Consider the following 8,331-nt stretch of genomic DNA (forward strand, 5'->3'; position numbering starts at 1 on the left):
AACGTTCTGTACACTGAGCGTCATCTTCCATCAGGGCACTTTTCTTAGATGGTTTTGTTATATATTCTGTTGGCAAACTTTATCGGTGAGTTCAGGATAAGACATATGAAGTGAAGAACACGTATGGTATCGACTGTGTTAGTTGTTCACGTTCACATCTCAATGCAATGTAGCACGAAAATTCTTATGGCTGTGACAACACACCAGCCATTTAAACTTCGAAGTATTATGATTTGTATTTAGTGCATACAATAATCTATAAACTATACAGGACAAATTTGTATTCTTGCCATTTAGAAGTTTAATCTAATAATTTTTTGTTTTTTTTTCGCCCTCTCGCACCGATTTCGGGGTCCCCAGAGGATGTCATTCATAAAAATAAAAAGTGTGGCCTTACGAAATTTAAAATGCACTTTTTCTATTTATATGTAAGTTTTCATATCCCAATATCTCAGCTCCATATAACAAAAGTGGTACTATCAGCTTATCAAAGAGGTCTAGTTGGCAATATTGATAAATTTAACTGTCTAGCTTTTTTATAAATGCCAAACATAATTCTTGTCGCCCTCTGTACTACATATTTTCGCGTAGAATAAAATGATCCTGTTCTAGATATAAAAATTCCCAAATATTTAAAACTTTTGACAATTTCAATGTCATAATTATTATATTTAAATGACAATTCTTTAGGTTGTCTCCCTTTTCCAAATATTAGTATTTTATTCTTGTGTTTACCTGCAATTTCCAATTTGAACAGTATTAAAAAAAGCAATCAAGTTGATATTGAAGATCATCTTTGGTCTCTGACACCAGTAATGTATCATCTGCGTAAAGTTTCACCATAATTTTGATATACACATCAAGCTCATTTTCAAGCTCATCAGTTACGGTCTGTAAACCAACAACATTTTTGTTAGATAGAAAATCCTCTAAATCATTAAGATAGAGAGCAAAGAGCAAGGGAGATAAATTTGCCCCTTGTCTAACTCCATTTTGACAAGAGAAATATTCTGAGAAACGTCCATTATAAGTAATGTTTGATTTGCATTTATTGTACATATTCATAATAGACATAATAACCCTTAGGCATTTCCCACTTATTTGGTAACTAAATAATTTTCTCCATAATCCAATTCTCCATATCTTATTGAAGGCGGGTTTAAAATCTACACAAGCACAATATAACTTATTCTTTTTTAAGAATGATAATTCAATCAAAGAGTACAAAGTAAAGATATTATCGGCTGTTGAATAATTAGCTCTAAATCCGCTTTGATTCTCCTTTAATATATCTGTGCTATCTGAGTAAGTACTGTAGTTAGCCTTTTGCTCAGAATCGACGTGGACACCTTGTCTAAACTACTTAACAAGGAAATAGGCCTGTAGTTTTATGGTTCATGAGCTGATCCTTTATTTTTATATATTGGCTTAATGAGTCCATTAAACCATGCATCTGGTACAATTCCTGAATTAAATACTACTTTTAAAAGTTTGACATATAATGGTGCCATATGTATAGATGATTTTATGTATTCATTTAGTAATATGTCTGGTCCTGGTGACTTATTATTTCTGAGTAATTTCACAGTATTTACAACTTCATTGACCGATATAGGTTCATTCATAAATGAACTATCATCAAAGATCTGGTCACTGTCTATAAAAAGTAAATCTTTTTCATCATCAGTATTAGCATTAACCTTCTTGAAATATTCATAACTAGAAAAGCACTAAGAGAGCGCAGACCTCCGCCAAGGCAGCAAAGTCTTCAACCAATCTCGTTTCACCCCTAAATTTTCTAAATTTTGATTATTGATCCGGATCACCACCAAAAAACTAATCACTTCTAAGTTAACCCATTTCTGACCTACCCTGAATAATTCCATCGAAATTCATCCATAACTTTTTGAGTTATGTTGATGACAAACAGACAGACAGACAGACAAACAAACAGGGGTGAAAACATAGCCTCCTTGGCAGAGATAAAAATCATCTACACCTAGATCTACTGCACCATCACTACAGGACTTTTTTCCTTTTACATTAAACAATTTCCAATATTCTTTTGGATTTTTACTTCACATATTCTTCATTTTATTTTGTAATTGGTATCTATAATTAGTAAAAGATTTATCCGCTACAGTTTTATAATGTTTCTGAGCATCAAGAACCCCTTGTTTAAATATAGTGGATCCATATTTCTTGTATTTACGATGACAATTACAGTACTCCTTACGTGCGATACGGCACTCATTGCAGAACCACTCTTTATTCTTTTTCAAAGTATATTTAGTTTTCTTAGCTGAACTCAACAATACTTCAGCTGTCTTTTCAAAAATTGAATCAATTTCCTTTTTCTCCACACTGCCAAGATCCAATCTCTCGATAACATTTTGTATATCAATAATACAAGCTAAGTCAATATTTCTATTATATTCGTTGGCTTTATCCTTATGCCATTTTTTAATTCTTTCTGTGTATTCACCCACATCTATATTACCCTCTAGTGTACACCTATTAGAGTTCTGTTTGATTATACTGAGGTGGCAAACCAGAGGTAAATGAATATCTGAATAAAGACAGTTAAAATCTAAAATCTCAAAATATGTGACAAAATTTAAGAAGAAATCAGCATTAAAAATAAAATAATTTACCAACTTGTTCATCACTACCCACTCTTACATTCATTATATATATACAAGCTGTGAGTCTTAGAGACCATTCCCACAGATATTAAGAACGATCTATCCCCCTGGGGAGTCTCACTAGATTGCTGTCAGCTTAACCAGCTTAAATGTCTATCCCGCCTACTGAAAGCTGCAAGGGGGTAATAAACTTTTGTGCGCGCTCAGCTCCAGGAAGCTGACAGCAATTTAGCTTGAACCCCCAGGGAGTTGGGTCAATTCAGATGGATTGATCTAAATCTGTGGGAACCCAGTATTACAAAAGTTTAGTAAATAATTACCGAAGTTGTTAACTGTATTGTCATTGTACACTGGTCTCTAGTTTATGGACATCTGTTAAATGATCAAAATTTTCACCAAAAGCTATTTAAAAAGTTTTAAAGTCAGGATAGTTAAACTTTTTATTTATACCACATACATTTAATGAGAGAATTTTGTGTTCTTGTTATATTTATCACTAGTCGAAGTCCTGTCTTCACTGACAGAGCTACCATTCAGATAAGTGTTACTCACTGCTTTAATTTGTTCGGACGACCCCGCCCCCCCCCCCCCCCCCCCTAGATTCTAGATTTCCGTATTGCCAGCTCGATCTTGGTTTCATATATAACCCATACAAAAGCAATACGAAAGCGAAACCAGTAAAAGCGATCCCAAGATTTTTAACAAGCTAACTTTTACTGTGCCCTGACACTCAGGGTACCCCCTCACCATTTCCTTGTCCTTAAATGACCCACACTTAGCAATGGTTGGCCTATGTTTCCCTGGTGTGTGCGGTGAACCCTTTCAAATTTTATTTCGTAAGAAACTACTATAAACGCACCACTTTATTATCAGTACTGGTATAGTGTATGCTTCAGCCTTGACTAACAACAATACTTTATTTTGAAAGTTTATTATTTTATTTTTTAATAAATTTACTGAAATTTCATTATTTTAATATTTTGGATCTTGAGGAAAAAGCCTGATCACTCACTTTTTTGTCTTTTCCAGTCCATCATCTGTCCAATATCATCTGCCACAATGGAACGCAATGACTCCAGACTACTACACTGTACTAGCAGGCACAGGACTATACTGCCACAATGGAACACAATGACTCCAGACTAAACTGTCCTAGCAGGCACAGGACTATACTGCCAGAATGGAACACAATGACTGCAGACTACTACACTGTACTAGGAGGCACAGGGCTATACTGCCACATTGGAACACAATGACTCCAGACTACTACACTGTACTAGCAGCAGTGTATGAAATTCAAGGAAATTACTAGCCAGACCGCCGGGCAGGTAACTTTGAAAAGTTACCAGCCTGGCCATGTAGTTACCTGCCCTAGTTATGATAACCCCTAGAGTTAAGAGAGGTATGCTGAGGGGGTCTAGAATGCATTCTTGGGAGAGTAATTTGGAAATGAAAGGGCAATATCATGCCTTATGCATGGAAATTTAGAAATTGGTTGGAATTTCAACTGAATGATACCTTGTCAGTGTTGGATTTAGAGAGGGTCAGGGGGCTCCTGACGCCCCCCTTTTAATTTCTGTAAAAAAACCTCACCTCTTGAAATAAGACTTTCACTAGTTGAATCATAGTTCTAAACCATACCAAATGGCACCATTCACCATCTAAAATACCAAACATTTTCAGGGCCCTTTAGCGGGCGGGGGAGAGCGGGAGTAGTCAATTCAGTTTATGTTCACCTTGCAGGCTAGCTCATTTCTTCTTCAATAATTTATTCATACCTTTTATTCCGATTTCGTGATATCACTTGATCATAATTTTTGCTTTTCTGTATAGCAACAATATATATATTGTTGTCAAATAAATCGATCTCTGTGCTTACAATAAAGAAAAAAGAATTTAGAACGTAGGGTCCCTTTGAATATCGCTTTTAAGCTTTAAAAGGCGGCCGAAAATGGTCTTGCACGCTAATGGCCCATAGACAGTCCTGCAGGGCCCCGTATCTCGAAAGCATTGCTTATTGAGAATAGCTATATATATCACATAGAGGCTACAATATATTATATGGGGCGAGTATGGGCGAGTTATTGGATCGAGATGCTTGCGCTCGGTTGCAATGCGTGATACTTTCGAGTTACGGTTTTACAAAAAAATGTTGCCGCTCGACTAATTGCAAATCGAAGTCACCTTTCCATGGATCCCAATTTGTTCTCTTTCGTTTGGTTCTGTCGTAATCTTTGTTATTATGTACAGACACAGATGTGTCTGTACATATTGCCATCACCTGCGTCTGTCGTCGCCGTCGTCGCCGTCGCCGTCGCCGTCGTCGCCGTGCACTTTCCTTGTAAACACGATAAGTGGAAGACTTTTTGGCTTTATATTTACAGAGCTGATGAATATTCATAAAATGCAGGTCAAGTTCGAAAATCAGCATGATCGGGCCATTATTGTAGAAGTTATGCTGTTTTTTCACTTTTCAGCATATATGCAACACTGTAAACACATTTCAACAAAAACCAATAGGCCTGTTGTCATGAAACTCACAGGAAAAATTGATCTTACTAAAACGCAGGTCAAGTTCGAAAATCGGCATGATCGGGCCACTATTTTAGTAGTTATGCTTTTTTTTTTTCACTTTTCAGCATATATGCAACACTGTAAACACAATATAAGAAAGACAGATAGGCCAATTGTCATTAAACTCACAGGAGTGGTCATTCCTGCTAAAATGCAGGTTAAGTTCAAAAATCAGCATAATCGGGCCATTATTTTAGAAGTTATGCTCTTCTTTACATTTCCTTAGATTCAATTCTTAGGCATGTTAACAGTTTCATTATTTAATTAATAAGATATGTAAAAGTGTTTTTTTGACATTTCCTGCATCTTTACAACATTGTTAGTTGATTTTGTAAAAATGATTTTAAACTTGTTATTGTATATTGTGTAATAAAGTTTCAAAAATGGAAATAAACTCATATCATTGTAGTTTGTCAGACTGAATCATTCACTGTGTTCAGAATCTCAGAATGGAAGAAATTGGACATTTAACACTGCTCTATTGATATTTTTCCCATCTCATCAATTTACTTAGTTGGTCATATAAAAATGGCAGTAAACTGTTAATTTTGTTTTATGTTAAAAATTGTTAAAAATGGAAATAAACCCATTTCAGAACAGTGCTGTCTTGTTTACATTTTGGCATTTTCAAGTTGTGACTTTGAAGTTCCATGGGCCTGAAGACCTTTGCTAGTCACATTTTCTGAATATCCATGATACTAATATTTTATTATTAAAAATTGATGGTTATTATGCTGTTAAAAATTATGTAATATTGCATCAAAATTTGAAAAAAAACCTTATTTGGGCACTGCTCCCATTGTGACCATTTAAGAAAAACCATGTCAATTACTGTTCTCAAACAGTACAGTAAATATATATAAATGTGTCTGTACATATTGCCATCACCTGCGTCTGTCGTCGCCATCATCGCCGACGCCGGCGCCTTGCACTTTCATTGTAAACACGATAAGTGGAAGGCAGTTTTACTTTTGGGCTTTATATTTATAGAGCTGATGAATTTTCATAAAATGCAGGTCAAGTTCGAAAATCAGGATGATCGGGCCTTTATTGTAGAAGTTATGCTTTTTTTTTTCACTTTTCAACATATATGCAACACTGTAAACACATTTCAAGGAAAACCGATAGGCCTGTTGTCATGAAACTCTCAGGAGTAATCGATTCCAAAAATCGACATGGTCTGAGTTGGAAAAGCAGTCTAATTGGCTTCCTTTTCTGGAAGTTATGCATTTTCAAAGTGTGAACTTGAACTCCCATGGGCCTGAAGCCTTATGCTTGTTACACATTTAACTTACGTTGGTATTACCTGTTGAGCGTAATTAAAATTTGATGTTGAATTTGCAGCTTAACATAATGTATTTTTGCATCAGAATTGACAGTAGCCTTTTTTGTTATTTCCTGCTTTTTGTCTGTACATTTGACAGCTTTGCTGCCTTGTTTTTATTTCTTTCCTCAATTGTTTTTCTTTTGTGAACTTCTCTATCGGACTTGATAGAATTTTTTTCATTTTTGACAGCCCAAGATGAAAGCACGTGGGAAAAGAACTACATCTGACGCACGGCGTAAACTTGTACGTTCACTCATAATTTTGGGATTCAAATTTTTTGTAAAATTCTCCTTTAATTTGCCTCCGTTGCCTTTATTACTGTTGATTATAGGCACTTCATGTACCTATAAGTCTATTTAATCAATATCATAATTTTTTATACTTTCACATTTTTTTTACTCTCAACCTACAAATTGTTACTCGCGGTATCTCCTCTACACAAAACAATGACATAACGTTATCTGCTGTGCACTGAAGCTGGTTTAGAACAATGTGCCTCGTTTCAAATTGTCTTTCAACTTCATATCACACAGACGGAACTTCGAAAACGAGGCCACTGAGAGGGAGACTGTTGGTTACATTTCGATACGAGCGTTCGATTGCAAGCTATGGTTAGTTCTTTGCTTCTATGAAAGTGGGTGAAAACAGTGAGTTTATTTGATATTTTGCTGAAATTGCTTGTGAACATAGACAAAATAAAAGGTGAAAATAGGCTGTAAAAATAGCCAGCCCGTCGGGCGGGTAATTTGCAAATCTTACCCGCCCGGCCTGAAAGTTACCAGCCTCGGGCTGGCGGGCAGGCGGCCATTTCATACACTGCTAGCAGGCACAGGACTATACTACCACAATGGAACACAATGACTCCAGACAACTACACTGTCCTAGCAGGCACAGGACTATACTACCACAATGGAGCACAATGACTCCAGACTACTACACTGTCCTAGCAGGCACAGGACTATACTACCACAATGGAGCACAATGACTCCAGACTACTACACTGTCCTAGCAGGCACAGGACTATACTACCACAATGGAACACAATGACTCAAGACTATTACACTGTACTAGGATACACAGGACTACTGAACTTCACATGTAACAGACAAACAAGATGATGGATGCAGCAATTTTCAAGACAGTCAAATAACAACGTGTTTCATAAATCAAATTTTCTTTCCTCTCTACGTAGGGACATTCGCCTTTTCGGTATTATTTGTTTTACTTTAAGTTTATTAACTGGCTTTGTTTGGCAAAGAAGCAGGTTACTTTTGAAAATTGGCACAACCGATTTATATTTATGGTAATTATTCCTGTTTTTTTTTGGCACTACTTTTGGTGATGTTCACCCCGTAACTGCCAAACCTTATTTTTGTTTTATTTTTTAGTTTACAGAGTGACTTTGTTTGGTAAAGGGGCAGGTTGCTTTCGAAAATCGGCCTGATTGGTGTACATTTATGGTAATTATTCTGTTTTATTTTTCTTTGAATATTTTATTTTTCAAACATTAAAGGTACATACGAACCGAGCATCGGTGAAGCGTGGATTCCCAGTAACACATATAAACCACTTCTACTAGATTCTTATATGACTCAAATAAATTCGACATGCCAAGGGATAAACTGAATAGATCACTCGATCAGCCATAAAAGATCTTTAGACTGCTCCTTTCTTTAAATTTTTGGTTGTAAATTTAACCTACTTTCGTGACCTACTTTCCTGCCCCATTGACATACAGCTTAGAATGCCAGCAGAAAAATCAATTCAAACATCATTTTCGGGTAA

At 35.9% G+C, this 8,331-nt stretch overlaps 1 long non-coding RNA gene across 1 annotated transcript; it reads left to right on the forward strand.

Annotated features, from left to right (window-relative positions):
* On the forward strand, positions 1 to 8,075 carry LOC147763565 (uncharacterized). Its single transcript, XR_015333067.1, has 2 exons — positions 1 to 85; positions 3,675 to 8,075. It is a non-coding gene; the product is annotated as an uncharacterized LOC147763565 (long non-coding RNA).
* The last annotated feature ends 256 nt before the right edge of the window (positions 8,076 to 8,331 follow it).

Source organism: Lingula anatina, chromosome 2 (genome assembly GCF_051362555.1).
Source record: "Lingula anatina isolate TDL-2025a chromosome 2, LinAna3.0, whole genome shotgun sequence".
Taxonomy (NCBI): domain Eukaryota; kingdom Metazoa; phylum Brachiopoda; class Lingulata; order Lingulida; family Lingulidae; genus Lingula; species Lingula anatina.